At 47.2% G+C, this 17,454-nt stretch overlaps 1 protein-coding gene across 6 annotated transcripts in view; it reads left to right on the top strand.

The window, feature by feature from the left end:
* STK10 (serine/threonine kinase 10) overlaps window positions 1–17,454 on the top strand; it is a 131,593-nt gene that overhangs the window by 36,512 nt on the left and 77,627 nt on the right. Inside the window, exon 1 of one of the 6 annotated variants that reach the window (XM_028497408.2) lies at window positions 4,876–4,885. The exons of the other annotated variants lie outside the window; for them this stretch is intronic. The gene's annotated coding sequence lies outside the window, so the exon portion shown is untranslated. Of the gene's footprint in view, window positions 1–4,875; window positions 4,886–17,454 lie in introns of those variants that run through there. 6 annotated transcript variants of the gene reach the window in all.

The raw sequence follows: 17,454 nt of genomic DNA, 5'->3' as shown, positions 1-17,454 counted from the left end.
CATGTGGGATCTTCCCAGACCAGGGCACGAACCCGTGTCCCCTGCATCGGCAGGCAGACTCTCAACCTCTGCGCCACCAGGGAAGCCCTGCACTTGATCTTTTAATAGATCAGTGGTTCTCAAAATACAGCCTCTCAGACCAGTAGTATCAGCAGTAGCACTTGGAACCTTGTTCGAAATGCAAAATATTAGGTCCCAGCCCAGACCTGCTGAATCAGAATCTCTAGAATAGGGCCCAGCCATCTGTGTTTTTTGTTGTTGTCGTTGTTTTGTTTTTTTTAAAGTTTTGTTGGAGTATAGTTGATTTACAATGTTGTGTAGCCATCTGTTTTAAGGAGCCTTCTAGGTGACTCTGATGCTTGTTGAAGTTTGAGAACTATTGCTTTAGATAATAGGGACCCACTGGCAATCTCACAGGGAGAGACACAAATTTTGCGTTTTAGAAAGAAATCAGGTTTGAGGGGGCAAGAGTGAAAGCACCGAGACTGACCAGGAAGTGGTAAGAATAGACTAGGCCAGAAGACCAAGGATGTGTGATGGGAACATCATTTGGTCAGGAAAGGGTTCAAAGAAAGGAACACTTGAACGGGATCTCGAAGGATGCATAGTTCTCCAAGGGATGAGAGAAGGAGAGGCAGTCTGAGGGACAGCATGTACAGAAGTGTGGAAGGGAGGAGTCTCGTTCTGAGATATAAGGTTGAAGGTGCGCCAACTATTTGGTTCTTTCCTTCTGTGTGATGATTCTTGGCCCCATCTTGTGGCCAGGCCAGGCCTCCTGTGCGGCTCCAGGAGCCAGTTTTTCTGCGTGGGTGTCTTTGACAAAATCGGCCCTGGCCTGGGGTCCACTCTCAGGGGCTGGGCTTTGGGATGAGAAATTAACTGTTGCCCAAGTGTCCTGGGCCTCTTCCCCAGCCATGGCAGCCAGGGATGGATTTTCCCCAGATGGGGTGGAGGTCACTCACCAAACCACCCTACCTGCAATCTGATAAGATTAGCTCATTTCCTTCTAGAATTTGTAATCTTCACAAAATCCTTCTAGTGGTTTCTTATGACCACTTCTGCTTTTGAATATCAAATGGTGCATCTGGGGAAAAAAACAACCCCAAACAGTGCTAAACCAGCACTATCCAATAGAAATATAATGAGAGCCATATATGTAATTTAAAAAAGAAATTTTTTTTTTTTTTTTTTTTTTTTTTTTTTGGCCACACTGTTGGGTTTGCAGAATCTTAGTTCCCCGACCAGGGATTGAACCCAGGCCCTTGGCAGTGAAAATGTGGAGTCCTAACCACTGGACTGCCAGGGAGTTCCCTAAAAATTTTCTAATTGCCACATTAAAGCAAAAAGAAACTGATGAAATTAATTTAAATAATATAATTTATGTAACCTAGTATATAAAACATTGTCATTCTGACATGTCATCAATGTAAAAATTATTAATAAGATATTTTACCTTTTTTTTCTTCTAAGCCTTCAAATCCAGTATGTGTTGCACACTTATAGCATATCTCAATTCAGGAGCTAAATTTTCATTAGAAATGCTTGATCTGTATTTAGATGTCATAAAATTTACAGGTGAAAAAGTAGATTCACATCCCTAGGTTGTTCCAACGTTCTTAAATGTATCCCAATAATAGAATCGAGTACCAGTTTTTAAACTTAAATTAATTAAAAGTGAATAAAATGATACATGTTGTTCTACAGTAGCCACATTTCAAGTGCTCAATAGACACATGTGTTTAGTGGCTCCTGAATTAGACAGTGTAGACAATGCAGCTCTGGATGTACACCAGGCCCCCCAAATAAGCGAACGTGGGAAACCCTGGGCTGAACTCATGAATTTCCTTTGGTTTATAACTGCCCCTCCCCCTAACAATCCCATCCCCCCGCCCCCACCCCTAGCCCTGAGCCAGATTTTGGCCTCTGGGAAAGTCTTTCAAGGGTTAGGTCTCTTTTCCTACCGTCTTATGGGAGTGAGACAGAGACAGAGTAACATGATGGTAAATGTTTAACAATAAACTCTCTGGGAACAACAGCCCTGGTTTATAGCATCTGCCAGTTTCTGTGGTGTATTCCCACCATGGTCAATTTCAAGCTAAAACAAAATGTCACTAACACAGAGTTGGGAAGAGATACAGTAGCACTCCATGATGAAGTTATTCCTGCCATACAGATAGATGTAGATAACTTTAAGAGTAGAGATAACACTAGAATGTGCTAAAATAATTAGGGAAGCGATGAGTTTTGAGTGTTATCATCTTTGTTGTTTTTAATTCAATTTTTAAAATAATAAGGTTACATAACAATTTTAAACAATGGTTATGTTACCAGCTTACAAAAATTCCTGAAAATTTAACAATCAGTCCTCACAAGCCAGTGAAAGCTGGCTCTGGCACACCTCTGGAGCCACACCAGAGGAGTGTTGACTAAACCGCAGAATGCTACAGCTGGATGTCATGCAGCCAGCATCTCATTTGAAAGATGAGACAACTGCAAACCAGAGAGGGTCTGGAATTTACCCAAAGTCACACAGTGAATTAGTCATAAGCCCAGATATACAGATGTCAGAGACTGTGGATGAGAGGCCCTACTCATGTCGCACTGCCCTATGAAAAGCCCTTCCACAGCTCTCCAGAATACATTCCAAACCCGTTACCTGGTACACAGGCTAGTTATAGTTCATCTGTCAGTATCTTCCCAGGCCTCTCTTCTCCATCTGTTCTAAGCTACTTGCGGGTGGTACCTCCAGGCCTTTGTTCATCTAGTGCCTTCTTGCAGGCAGGCCCTCCGCATTGTCATCTGCAGAGTCAGCAGGAGCATCGCTTCTTCCATGAGACCTTTTAAATTCTTCCCCGGTACCTCTAGGTGGAACTTACCTCCTCTTCCTCTTGTCTCTGCTCCTTAGTTTTCTCTTCTCCTACCAGTCACATTTTAGTGCCTCTATGTCTTGGTGTCTCCCTCCTCCGGTAGACAGGACCCTGCCTTTGCTCCCTCAGGGCTGGTCCAGAGCAGGGGAAGGAGTGGAGGTCCAGGCGGACCCCCCTCCCCTTTTGAGGCCAGCCCTGCCCTGGGGAGACTGAAGGCAGTGGGGCATCTTCAGCCCACAGACCATACCCTGGGGCTGACGTTGCCCTTGCTTTTTTTTTTTTTTTTTAAATATCTTTATTGGAGTATAATTGCTTTACAGTGTTGTGTTAGTTTCTGCTGTATAAGAAAGTGAATCAGCTATATGTATACATATATCCCCATATCCCCTCCCTCTTGCGCCTCCCTCCCACCCTCCCTATCCCACCCCTCTAGGTGGTCACAAAGCACAAAGCTGACCTCCCTGTGCTATGCAGCTAAAACATAGGCAGAACACTCTATGACATAAATCACAGCAAGATCCTTTTTGACCCACCTCCTAGAGAAATAGAAATAAAAACAAAAATAAACAGATGGGAACTAATGAAACTTAAAACCTTTTGCACAGCAAAGGAAACCATAAACAAGACGAAAAGACAACCCTCAGAATGGGAGAAAATATTTGCAAACGAATCAACGGACAAAGGATTAATCTCCAAAATATAACGCGGGCCTCTTACTGTTGCGGCCCCTCCCGTTGCAGAGCACAGGCTCCAGACGCGCAGGCTCAGCGGCCATGGCTCACGGGCCCAGCCGCTCCGTGGCACGTGGGATCTTCCTGGACCGGGGCACGAACCCGTGTCCCCTGCATCGGCAGGCAGACTCTCAACCACTGCACCACCAGGGAAGCCCGATGCGCTTGCTTCTGACCGAAGCAATTCTCCAGCTATTGGTAGCTTGCAGGGAGGAGAGGAGGAATCTTCCTGTCTCTGAAGCTCTTCCTTTCTGCTGAATATGGCTGAGAAGTGAAGGTGGCTGTGGAGTCCTGCTTTGCAGGCTGTGAGGATTTTGAAAGCTCCTTCTGATTGGTTCCTGACCCCTCGTTGCCCTCAGCCTTTTTGACAGGACAGCAAACCCTATGTCTTGATCTGTTACCTATTTACCCCAGGACTTCTGGCTCCTATCTCTAGAAGCTTAGGTCATCGTGGGGGAATTAAGCCTGCAGCCCTGTCAGACCACAGGGTTCTCCATTTATTCATGTAAACAAGTGTCTGTTGAATTCCTTCTTTGTGCCCAGCCCAGTTCCAGCCCTGAGGATACAGATCAGCCAGGTCCCGGGCCTCACTGGGCTCAGAGTCTTGTGGTAGAAGCAGACGATATGGAAGCAAATGAAGAAGTAAATGAGAGGACTTCAATAAGTGATAAGTGTGTAAAAGAAAAATAAACTGGGAAATGGGATAGAGGTTCCCAGGGAAGGGTCAGGAACAGGTGCTTTAAGTAGGATGGATAGGGAAGGCCTTTCTCGTGAGGTGACCTTTTAGCTGAGGCCCCAAAGGAAGGATGCAGGGCAGACCTGCAGAAAATTCACAGGTGGAAAGTTCTAGGTAAAGGGAATAGGAAGTGCAAAGGCCCTGAGGCAGGAGCCAGTGAAGCCTCTAAAGGACCAGACAAAAGTTGTTGTCTGGAAGGGAAGGGAGAGAAAGGAAGGGAGGCAGAGAACCATATGAAAGGAGACCAGATTGTCATGGTCTGCTGTGTGCTAGGCCCTGTTGTAGGGACTGGGGATTCAGTAGTGAACCAGAGTTACAGTCCTCATGCTAATGGAGCTTACAGTCTGGTGGGGAAGACGGCCAATAAGCACAGAAACACATAATTCAGGCAACGATAAGGACCATGATGGCTATGAAATTAGAGGTGTGGCTAGGGACAGGGCAAGCCACCTTCTGTGCATGGTCAGCAGGAGGCCTCTCTGAGGAGGTGACGTTTGAGAAGGACCCAGTCAAGGGAGGATCAAGGGGACAGCAAGTGCAAGGGCTCAGAGGTGAGAGCATGCTTACTGCATTCAAAGGCAGTGAGGGGCCAGTGTGCCTGGGATGGGTTTGGGGGTGGTAGGAGATGGGGTCAGGGAGGTAGGGGTTGTGGTCTTATTGTAGGTGTCGGGAAACCTCTAGGAGGTTTCAAGCAGTCCAGCGTCTGCCCTCTTCCTCGGCCATTAATCTGATTAGTTTTTGAGTCCCTTTGATTCTTCTCCATGTCTGTCTCATGCATTGTCTTCCCTACCCTGCAGTGGAGGAACTGGGACAAGTCCTGGCTCGTAGCACCAGTTGAGATCTTAGCTAACCTCTGAGTCTCTAGCTCTTTATCCCTAAAATGGGGATGACGGTAGCAAAACCTATCCCATTGTAAGGATTAAGTGAGGTCGGGCATGGGCAGCAGTGTCTGGCACAAAGTGGGTGCTTAGTTAATGCCATTGCTTCTCTCTCCCCTCCTCTCACAGTCCTTTCATTCCATTCCCACTACACCCTCACCCCCTGGTTTGTGGCAGCCTCTTCTCTTCTGGCTTTTCTGCCTTTCACCCGATGAACCTACCCGAGGCTTTGCTGTGATCCATGTCACCCCCGGACAGTAAGAAAGGTGATGTCATGGTGGATGAAGAAATCAGCACAGGGTGAGGAAAGCCCTTTCACGTGCACACAGCCAGGCCTGGCCACTACCCCTGGAGCCCTGGCACAGGAGAAGCTCAGAAGCCCCTCTGCCCCCAAGTTGTATCTGGGCAGAAAGTTTTGCACAAGTTTATCTGCCCAGGAATCTCCTTGCTGACTACCAAACAAAGCATTGACTCCTTTGCCTTGCATGGAAGGCCTCCACAGTTGGAGAGGGCCTCCCTGGATTTTCCCCCCAGGTATGAACTTGTCATTCTCGAAGCCAAAGAGCTGTAATATTTATGTAACACTCTCCGTAGGGCTGCCTCTCCCAAACCTGCTTCATTCTCCTACCTCTGGAATAGTTAATATTTTTTTAAGGTGACTCACTTTTTAGAAATTAACTACATTATTTGAAAAAGAAACTTCCGTCTCATTACCAGAAATGGAAAATTAGGACCCACTTGCCATAAATAGAAATAAAAGAAAATAAACCACTTCTGTTCCATTCTGGCCCAATCCCTTTGCCTGCCAAAGCTCTCAGCCCAGGCCCTGTGCTCCCTGTTAGGAGGAAGGTTGTCACCATGGGTCTCTTTAGCGCTTGGCAGTGATGGGGCTTGGCAGGAAGGACAAGCACGGTGGAGGAACTCCTCTCCCCCGGTGCCATGCAGTGCCCCAATCTCAGGACCTCCGCCTGGGGATGTGCCCAGGCCAGGGGTGCTGGGGTCTGGCCAAGCCTGGAAGGCCAGAGGTTGGGGACGGTCCTCTTAGGACTGAGACGGGCAGGCTCAGCAGCTTGTCCAGGAACACTCAGGGGCCAGAGGCTGGGTTTGGCCCCACCTCTCCTGACCCGAAGGCCAGTGGTCTTGCTCCCCCAGCTCATGTCTCAACTCTCATTGTCTACACTTGGGCTTTCCCAGCATTCTTAGCTGTGGAATCCTCCTCTGTTGAAATCTTCACGGAAGTCTTGTGGCCACAGAGAAAATAGCAGCTGCCCTAAGCTGGGCAGGCCTCCTGTCACCCTCAGCCCCCCACTCCCATGGTGGTCCCCAGAGTAGCTTCCAAGCCTTTTGGACTCTGTTTGGTCTGCATCAGGGTTTGGATCATTTTCTATGTGGCGGGGAGCTGTCCTGTACGTTGTAGGATGTTTAGCAATGTCCCTGCCTCTACCCACTGGATGCCAGCAGAACCCCTATCTTCCCATTCAGTGTGACAACCATAAACGTCTCCAGATGTTGCCAGTTGTCCCCTGGGGGACAAAACTGCCCTCGGTTGAGAACTACGTGTCTCTGCCACTCACGGCCTTTTGTTGTTGGGAGGAGGAGGGTGTCTGCTAGAATGGGCCTACAGACACATTTTGTTTGGCACGCGAGATGCTTTTAGAAATTTGCTGCTAGCATTTTGTCAGAAGATGCACATAAAGTTCTGGCCTTTGGACTTTTCTTGAACAACCTGGAGATGTGGCAGCAGTTGCCTGGGGCTGAGCAGCAACAGCCCCTTAGGTGGAGATTTGCTCTCTAATTAGCCTCAGACCTCACTACTCCCTGCTGTCCCCAGTACTCAGCCTAAGGGCTGTATGTCATTGGCGTGTGCCACTGTTTTTCATTCTTTATAAAAAAATTTTTTTGTAGTATAGTTGATTTACAATGTTGTGTTGATTTCTGCTGTACAACAAAGTGATTTACGTCCTTTTTCATACTCCTTTCCGTTCTGGTTTATCACAGGATATTGAATATAGTTCCCTGTGCTATACAGTAGGACCTTGTTGTTTATCCATCCTATACGTACTAGTTTGCATCTGCTAATCCCAAACTCCCAATTCTTCCTTCCCCCTTGGCAGCCACAAGTCTGTTCTCTATATCTGCCACTGTTTTTCTTAAAGTAGAATTGAGAGGATATATTTCTCATTCCCATGTCTCTATCGAAACTGAGGAAAGTGCAGATAACCAAGAGGACTGTGCTCTTAGAAAAGTGTGCAAGATGACATTTTTTTCATACAGGCAGAGCTGCTTTGCCCCATAAGTTAGCTCCTCAGACCTGGTGGCATTTAAGCCAGGACTCCTGGCCTAGGGAATGCAAAAATAGGTTTGTAAGGGGCTGTGAATTTCCTGTACGTATATACCAAGTTTGTGTTTGTGTGTGTGTGTGTGTGAGAGAGAGAGAGAGAGAGAGAGAGAGAGAGAGAGAGAGAGAGAGAGAGAGAGAGAGGAACTGAAGGAGTGACTGTAGGCTTTTCAGAGTGTGACTTCTTGTCAGAAAGTGAACATTCTACAAAGAGGAAGTGCAGGGCCCAGGGTCACAGAGCAGGGCGTGGGTGGGAGGGGTCCGCTGTCCACACATGTTCATATGACTACATGTCACCGGCCAGGGTTTCTGTGGCTTGTCGCCTTGGGCTCAGAGGCTAGCTGTTGGTCACTGACAGAGATTGCATATCTGGCCTTAAAAAATACCAGAACTGTAAAAAGAATGTGACATTAGAAAGTCACTAACCGCGCTGTTTGCATTTAAAAAGTCACTCCTCGTTAGGAGGAACGCTGGGCTGGATGGAGTCAGGGGACCTGAGATCTTCCCAGATCTGGGACCAACCCTCTGTAACCCTAGGAAGCACTGTCCCTTCCCTGCACCTCTGCTTCCTGGCCCGTAATGCCAGGCCCAAGAAGGGATGATCTCAAGGAGGCCTTTTGGCCCGAGTCGGCTCAGTTTGTCGTAGCCCAGGTATCTCTGAAATCCTGAACTCCGGGTTCGTGGTCAGCTGTGTGGCCTGTGGTGGCCCTTCTCTGCAGTATTGTGGGCCAGGACCTCTTCCCATGGGCTCTGGGGTCCTGGTGCCCCTGGGCTTCCCTGGCATTCACTGACTCCTGCTGTCCTTCTGGATTAGGCCTGTAGGGGCGTCCACTCTGGGGACACACACGCATATCCATAATAGCACTTTGTGAAGCACTTGAAATTCTGTGCAGCCCTCTCAGTCCTCTGGGGTAAGTGTATTGTTACTTCTTACCACTTCTGTTGTACAGATAGAGTGCCTTGAGGCTCAGGGAGGGGAAGCAGGTGCAGAAGCTTGTGACTTCTTGGCCCAGAGGGTAAATCAGGAGGCAGGGGGTGAAGATGAGAGGGAAGAGTCAGCAAAAGAACCCAGTAGCTGGCCTTTGCTGGGAACTTTCTCTGTGCTGGGCCCTTTCATGATTATCTTGCCGAATCCTCACAATTCTATGGGATTGAGATGTTGTCACTCCCATTTTATGGATGTGAAGACTGAGGGTCAGAGACAGAGAGTGACTGTCTCAGGGCTCACATCCAGGTTCCAACTCAGATCAGCCTTGCTCCCACCTCTGCAGTGCACCCCACGCCCCCCAGGTGCCAGCCCACACAGTCTGTGCCCCACTCCTCCACTTGAGGAGCCCGTTGTCCTGCAGACCATTTTTTGGCAGTGTCTGGTGGGGAGGGGCCTGTGGCTCGAGGATCCATCCAGCTTCTACCTTGGGTGCGGTGGACTGTCAGCTACTAGCAGGTAGAATGGCAGTAGAATGGTGTAGCTGTGGATGGACAGGCCGGGGTGATGTGGGGTTTTGCCTGGAATCCTGCTGTTGGAACGGCCGGGCCGGGGTCTCTGTGTCACGTTCACAGGAGCGAGGGTGACTCTGTGGTCCGGGGATTTGCCTGCCATGTTCCCAGGCGTTTAGTTCTCCACCTGACCCCATCAGCCAGCTGTCATCCCCTCTGTGGCACTCCTGTGTGCTCCTCACATCCCCACTCACCGCCCCCCACCCCCTGCCCCAGCTTCACTCACACCCTCGTTCCTTCGGTCCATCAAGCAGTGGCTTTGGAGTCAGCTAGACCTGGGTTGGAATCTTGCTGCCTCTGTGCTGCTGTGTGACCCCAGACACATCTCTGAGCCTCAGTTTTCCCCATCTGGACATGAAGCGTGATGATACTGATCTCACAGCTATTGGCCCAGGATTAGAAACCCAGCTCGTCCCAGCTGGCAAGACAGTAGGAGCCTCGTGCCAGGCACCCAGCTGACAAGGTCATGTGTGTTGTTCAAAGTCTAGATTGGCAGATAAACGTGTAAACCCGGTCCACAGGCTGTACCTAAGGCAGACTTTTTCTAGTGTTTTGCAATAGTTAGTGTGACCCTTTGTAAGTTGGTGTTTTTCATATAGGAATCCAAGTGTTTGGCTTGGCCTGAAGCAGCTCTCACCACAGGGGCCCATGTTCCCTTGCGGCATCTATGAGCTGGGCTGAGGGCTGCTACCCCAGAGACGGCCACCTGCTCTCCCATCTGCCCTCACCCCGACCCTGGCCGCTTCACTGCATTTATACCCTGTCTGGCCCTGATGGGAACAGATAATCCCAGTCCTGGGCGGGGGAAGTGGGGAAACAGAGGGATGAGCCGGGGGCTGAGGGACTGTCTTCTGTCTTCCTTGGAGAGTGAGGGCCCTTCTTCCTTCCTGGCTGTGTCCCTACTGGTCTGTGTCTCCGGAGCCCTCGGTCTTGTGTCATCACTGATGGAGCCTTCAGTACTTGCCACTGTGGCAGTCTCTGCATCCCCATTGTGATCACGCCTCCGCTGTGTCTGGTGTTCCACATCCGTGATCTCATGCGACTGGACCCTCCTCCCCGGAGCACGTGGGGCAGCCATTGTTCATTCATTCATTCATGCACTCACTCACTGACTCACTCATGCATTCATTCGTTCACCAACAAATGTTTCCAGAGCACCAACTATGTGCCAGGCACTGTTTTAGTTGCTGAAGGCACAGACACAAAGCCCTGCCCTCTGGGAATTTGCATTCTGTAGGGCAGCGGGGGTGGGGAGGCAGAAGATGGACATAATAAGACTGTAGACTGTATGGGCAAATAGATGCTTAGACTTGCCCAAGGTGCCCAGTGTTTTTGCCCTGCTCTCTGCTGCTCTCAGATTGTTCCTTCAACCTTTCATGGGCAGCCACTGGCGCTGGGGGCTTGTCTCTGAGTGTGGGCTGGTCATTTCAGTTTCCCACGTGGATACAGCCTCTGGTGTTACTGACGGTTGGAGCACACTTGCCGAATGCCGGGTCCTGAGCCATGGGCTTTCCGCAAGTCACCCCACTGTTCATCACCCAGGTGGCAGATCCTGTAGTTCCCCACACCTTATACATGAGCAAACCGAGGCTCACATCTCTGCGCTTGTTCCGAGGTCTTTCCTTGCCCAAGGTTAGTCAATGTCAGGGCTGGAATTGGAACCCCGGTGTATCTGACTCCAGAGTCAAAACCCGGGGCTCACCTTATTTACTCAGGTGTTTTGGTTCTTTGGAGACTTTGTCTCTCGGGTAATAAGTCAAGGAAGACTGGGGGTTGCCCTTGGGGTGTAATAGGACATGAACACCCACCCTGCACCATCTTCCCTGCTCTGTGAGCAGCTCAGCGCTGGCTCTGCCTGCCACGCCCACCTCTCCACATCGCCACCCCTCTCCCCTTGGTTTCAAATCCTACGTGTCCCTTGAGGACCATCTCACATGCCACAAACCTTTAACAATTTTAGTTGAAAATTCTGTTTCCTACCAGTCAGGCAGGCCTTCCAGCTGTGTGTCTGTATTTCCTGTGACCCTGATCACTCCTAATCTTGTGGATTTGTGAGTCCATCTAATGAGGGGCGTGGCCCTGGACCATTTCTCTCTATGGCGGCACAAGCCCTGCCACCCCTGGCTTTAGGTAATGGTGGCCGGACAGACAGATGGTCAAAAAGATGAAAAATGTCTGTGCAGACAGAGAACTGCTTGTGTCTCCCCTAGGGGCTGGAAATCCAGTTTGCATCTGCCTGGAGTCTGGTTCCAGCCCTGATTTCCTGGTGTGATGAGGAGAGTGGTGATGGTGATAATCATCATAGTGATGACAGTGACTGTCGTCTGTCACCCTCTGGCGAGGTGCTAGGCACTGTGCTTGTTGTTTTCACATGTGCTATCTCATTTACTCCCCTCAGGACACCATCACGGTTGGAATGTGTTGTCCCCATTTTACAGATGAGCAAATAGAGGCTCAGAGAGGTGAAGCATGTTGCCTAAAGACACACAGTGGCAGCATTTGGACTCAAGCTCAGAGGACTTTGACCCTGAAGCCAGTGCTCCTGATCTTTGGGCCAGACTGTATCAGAAGGGCTTAGGCACCCCGAATTGCAGTCACCTCAGTTCCATCCCAGAGATGCCTTGGGACTTGGGCCTGCACACTTGGATGTGGAGCCATCTCAGTCTCCTTATCTAGTAATCCTCCCTGCAGGGGTTGTGGCAGAGCTGCCATAGAATGTGCCAGACAGGCTTAGAGGCTCCCTGTTGCCTTGGCAGGACCCCATCCCCTCCCCTTAGGAACCCCAAGGCTATCCCTTGTGCCCTTCCTTCCTGCTGGGGGCACTCAGTTCCCACAGTCTCGAGGGGAGCCCAGATTCCTTCCTCGGACTCTCTGTGACGTGGTGGGTGGAGCTGGAGGCGGAGGAGCAAGGCCCGGCGTTCCTGGGAGGCCTTGTGGGTGAGGGCTGCCCCGCTCAATGGCCGCATTGTTTGGCCTGGAGCTCAGAGGTGTGGAGGTTCTGGGACTCCACCTACAGGGACTGGCTGCTGAGAAGCTGGAGACATTTTTGTGTTCACTGTTACGTGTTTTGGGGGGGGTCTTCTTTCTACAGGTCTCTGTTGAGTGACCAGAAGCCTCTGTTTTCTGTGCTGATGGGGTGTCCCTGTGCCCAGGAGACATTGCCTCTCAGGGTAGGGAGACCTGGGAAGGAAGGGGTGATTGCAGCACCTACCCCTCCTACCCCAAGAAGAAACAAGCCTGGAGAGGGAAAGGAGCTTGCCTGTGGCTGCACATTTCAGCAATCTTTGCATCTTAGAGTCAGACAGACCTGGGTTTATACCCTCGTTCTCTCACCTAGGAACTGAGTGCCTTTGGGGAATCCCTTTCCCCATCAAACCTCAGTTTCCCCATCTGTAAAATAGACATAAGTATAACTGCTCACAGGAGTAAGTAAAGGAATGCCTGTAGAATGCTTAGCACTCTAAGGTATGCATTAGGCACTCAGTAATGGCAGCCATCATCTCTGTTCTCTTGGGTGGCAGAAGAGGGAGGGACTGGCTTGCTTTTGTCCAGCTTTCTTTGCAGAATCAGCTGTGTTAGTCTGTGTTGGCTGTTTTGCCCTGATTTCTGGGCATCTCAAAGCCACTGAAATGTTTCATTCATATTTCATTCTTCATAAATTCATTCAGTGAACACTTACTCTTCACATACCAGGTCCAGGCTCTGATAATGGATGATATGAATGGACTTTTATAAATATTAACTGCTTATTCAGTGATAAAGGATGTCCTTCACCTTAGACCCTCAAATGTCAATGTTGAAAATGACCTTACAGATGTTGAAAGCTTCATTTTCCAGGTAGGAAAACTGAGGCTCAAAGCAGGAAAGTGGTTCTGATGGCACTGTCACAGAAAGACAGGGGCAGATCTGGGACTATGTCCAGACCTATAGAAGAGGTTTAATTTTATTTAATTTTACTTCCAGGACTGTTGCCAACATTTGTTTATTGAGCCCCTTCAGTGTACCCAGTACTCCTGCTGGCCTCAGGAAGGGCCAGGGAAAGAACGGGACCCAGGTCCCGAGCACCGTCTGGTCTCCAGGATATGGCTTGGGCATGCCTCAGTTGTCCCCTGCGGACGGTCGGGCTGTGGCAGTGCTGACCCATCCTGCTACTTGGCTCTGCTGCCTGTGGGCTGTACACTTTAATGTCTAAAACCCTGTGGTTGGTCCAGGCCCTCTCTTATCTGGGCTGTGACATCCTGGCTCCCTTATATCTGGGTGTGCGAGCTCACTTGGTGTGTGTGAGCTGACCAGTGGGGCCCAGTGAGGGCTGGAGCATGGAGACAGAGGGACCTTTTCTTCCACCACCTGGGGGCTGTGTCTCGAGCTTGTGGCTTCCTTCTTGAGGCACAAGGAAGGGAGGATGGGGTCACTAGGTCTCTTCCATCGGGGGGACAAACAGAGCTGACTTGGCACCCAAATACATCCCAGTTCAGGTCCTGGCTCTGATACTTACTATTTCTGTGACCTTAATCTCTTTGAACCTCAGTTTCCTCATATGTAAAATGGGAATAAAGTATCACCAAATGCTGATAATAATTGGTAACATTTATCAAGCATTTACTTACTGTGTGCCAGGTAATGTTCTAAGTGTCAGGCATCCATTATCCTGTTTAATCCTCCCCAAAACCCCATGAGGTAGAGGCATTTTTTAGGATACCCACTTCAAATGGTGCATGTAAGATAATCCATGCAAAGGGGCCTGGCACAGAATAAACTCTCGATTCCTGTTAAATGTTATGGGTGGGGAAACTGAGACTGACCTGGGTTAACTGACCGGGCAACTGCTTACATCCTGAGGAGGTTGAGGGTGTGGAGTGAGACTATATGGGGAAGCAGTGCACAGGTGGTGTTTTCCGTGTGTGTTATTTAGAAGGGTGGAAGTCAGCTTGGCATGGATCTGTGGGGTCAGGGTTTAGTCCTGAAGGGTCGATCAGGTAGAGAAGAGATTTTAAATTCTGGCTCTCTCAGTCCTAAGGAGTATTGAGCTGACTCTTCATTTGCAACAGCTCCAAAGAAGTTTTTTATAGTAACCAGTCCCAGGGCAACTCTGAGAGGACACTGGCCTGAGAGGGAAGAGAGTACTTCTTGATCTGAGCTGTGCAGGTGCAGTGCTAAATTCCCAAGGCTAAAATAGTGCAGGAACAGGGTAGGTGCCTAATAAATGAGCGAATGAATGAATGGATGAATGATAGGAGGGGTGATGTGGCCTGCCAGGATCATGTAGCAAGACCATGACCCTTATGCTACACCATGACAGCTGCTTATTCTAAACTGATAGGGGATCGAGGTAAACACAGGTTTCCAGTTTCCTTTGGCCTCCAGCCAGAGTGGAAAGCCAGCAGGACTGCAGGCTGTCCCCTGTCGGGCACCCTCTGAACATGTTTATGGGCTGAGGTCTCCAGGGAAACAAAGAGCTCATGAGTACAAAGGCAAAAATATTTACTATCTGGTTCCTTACAGAAAAACTTTGGTGACCCTTGATCTAGAAAATGGAGATTATTAATGTCTTCATCTTATAGAACTGTGTGAGGATTAAATGAGAGACTGTGAATAAAGGGCCTGGGACAGGGCTTGGCACATAGTGTCAGCAGTTTTCTGAGCTGAAAAGCACTTGGGTCATATTTTCAGAGCCCACGGTCTCTTGCCCTGGGAGCCTTCCTCCAGGTACTAGCAACCACTAATCTCCTTTCTGTCTCTATGGATTTGCCTATTCTGGGCATTTCATACAAATGGAATCACATAATATGTGGCCTTTTGTGTCTGACTTTTTTCACTTAGCGTAATGTTTTCAAGGTTCATTCATATGTATCAGCGCTTCATTCCTTTTTATGACTGAATAATATTCCATTGTATGGATATGCCATATTTTATTTTTCCATTCATCTCTTGATGTATACTTGGGTTGTTTCCATCTTCTAGCTATTGTGAGTAATGCTGCTCTGAACATTGGTATACAAACATCTGTTTGATACTCTGCTTTTAGTTCTTTTGGGTATATACCCAGAAGTGGAATGCCAGTTCATAAGGCAATTCCATTTTTAATTTTTTTAATTCTAGTTTTAATTTTTGAGGAACTGCCATACTCGCTTCCACAGTGGCCACACCATTTTACATACACAGGGTTCCCATTTCTGTACATCCTTGCCAACGCTTGTTATTTTCTGTTTTTTTTTTTTTTTTTTAATAATAACCAGCCTAATGGGTGTAAAGTGATATCTAACTGTGGTTTTGACTTGCATTTCCCTAATTAGTAATGCTGAGCATCTTTTCATGTATTTATTGCCTATTGGTATATCTGTAAATGTCTGTTCAAGTATTGTGCCCAATTTTTTTGTTATTGAGTTGTAAGAGTTCTTTATATATTCTTGATATTAGTCCCTTATCAGATATATGATCTGCAAGTAGTTTCTCCCATTCTGTGGGTTGCTTTTTCACTCTGTTGATAGTGTCCTTTGATGTCCAAAAGTTACCAAATTTGATGAAGTCCAGTTTATTTATTTTGTTGTTGTTGTTGCCTGTGCTTTTGGTGTCATTACCCGGAAATCATGGCTAAATTCAATGTCATGAAGCTTTTCCCCCATTTTTTTCTTCTGAGAGTTTTGTAGTTTTACCTCTTACATTTATGTCTTTGATCCATTTTTAGTAAATTTTTGTATATTGTGTAGGGTAAGGGACCATCTTCATTCTCTTGCATATGGGTAATTCAGTTTTCCCAACAAAATTTGTTGAAAAGACTGTCCTTTTCCCATTAATGGTCTTGACACCTTTGTTGAAAATCATTTGACTACATATGCAAGGGTTTATTTCTGGGATCTCCTTCCATTGGCCTATATGTTTTTATGCTAGTACCTCACTGTTTTGATTATTGTAGCTTTGTAGTAAGTTTTGAAATCAAGAAATGTGAGACTTCCAACTTTCTTTGAACAGTTTCTTAGAAACTGTTCTTTTTAAGATTGCTTTGGTTATTTGGGGTCCCTTGATATTCCATATGTCACATCTTTTTTTATCCATTCATCCATTGATGGACACTCGGGTTGTTTCCATATCTTGGCAATTGTAAATAATGCTACAGTGAATGTAGCATATATCTTTACGAATTAGTGTTTCATTTCCTTTGAATAAATACCCAGAAGTGGAATTTCTGGATCATATGGTAGTTCTATTTTTAATTTTTTGAGGAACCTCCATACTGTTTTCCACAGTGACTGCATCAGTTTACATTCCCACCAACAGTGCATGAATAAGGGTTCCCTTTTCTTCACATCCTCACCAACTTTGTTGTTTCTTGTCCTTTTGATAATAGCCATTGTGACAGGTGGGAAGTGATCTCATTGTGGTTTTGATCTGCATTTCCCTGATGATTAGTGATGTTGCACATCTTTTCATGTGCTTGTTGCCCATCCATATGTCTTCTTTGGAAAAGTGTTTATTCAGATCCTCTGCCCGTTTTTTAATCAGGTTGTTTGTTTTTTTGTCATTGAGCTGTATGAATTCTTTATATATTTTGAATATTAACCCCTTATTGGATATATGGTTTGCAAATATCTTCTCCCATTCAGTAGATTGCCTTTTTATTTTGTTGATGGTTTCCTTTGCTGTGCAGATGCTTTTTAGTTTGATGTAGTCCCATTTGTTTATTTTTGCTTTTGTTGCCATTACCTTTGGAGTCAGATCAAAAAAATATATTGCTAAGACCAGTGTCAAGACCAATGTCCACCTGTGTTTTCTCCTACGAGGTTTATGGTTTCTGGTCTAACATTCAAGTCTTTAATCTATTTTGAGTTGATTTTTGTGTATGGTGTAAGATAGTGGGTTCAGTTTCATTCTTTTGCATGTAGCTATCTAGTTCTCCCAACACCATTTATTGAAGACTCCGTCCTTTCCCCATTGTATATTCTTGCCTCCTTTGTTGTAGATTAATTGGCCATAATATTCATGGGTTTATTTCTGGGCTCTCTGTTCTGTTCCACTGATTTGTATGTCTGTTTTTATGCTGATACCAAACTGTTTTGATTACTATAGCTTTTGTAATATAGTTTGAAATCAGGAAGTATAATGCCTCCAGCTTTGTTCTTTCTCAAGATTATTTTGGCTATTTGGGATCTTTTGTGGAATGGATATGTTGTTAATTGTCTTGGATATGTATCTAGGAGGGGAATTGTATGGATCATATTGTAATGCCATGTTTAACATTTTAAACTGTTAACATTTAGACTGTTTTCCAAAGTGCCTGCATCATTTTACTTTCCTACTGTCGGTGTATGAGGGTTCCTATTTGTCCATATTCTTTTTGTTGTTGTTGTTGTTGTTGTACGTGGGCCTCTCACTGTTGTGGCCTCTCCCGTTATGGAGCACAGGCTCTGGA

Source organism: Physeter macrocephalus, chromosome 2 (assembly GCF_002837175.3).
Source record: "Physeter macrocephalus isolate SW-GA chromosome 2, ASM283717v5, whole genome shotgun sequence".
Lineage (NCBI taxonomy): Eukaryota > Metazoa > Chordata > Mammalia > Artiodactyla > Physeteridae > Physeter > Physeter macrocephalus.
The sequence above is the reverse complement of the archived record's forward strand: the minus strand, read 5'-3'. Positions and strand labels throughout refer to the sequence as shown.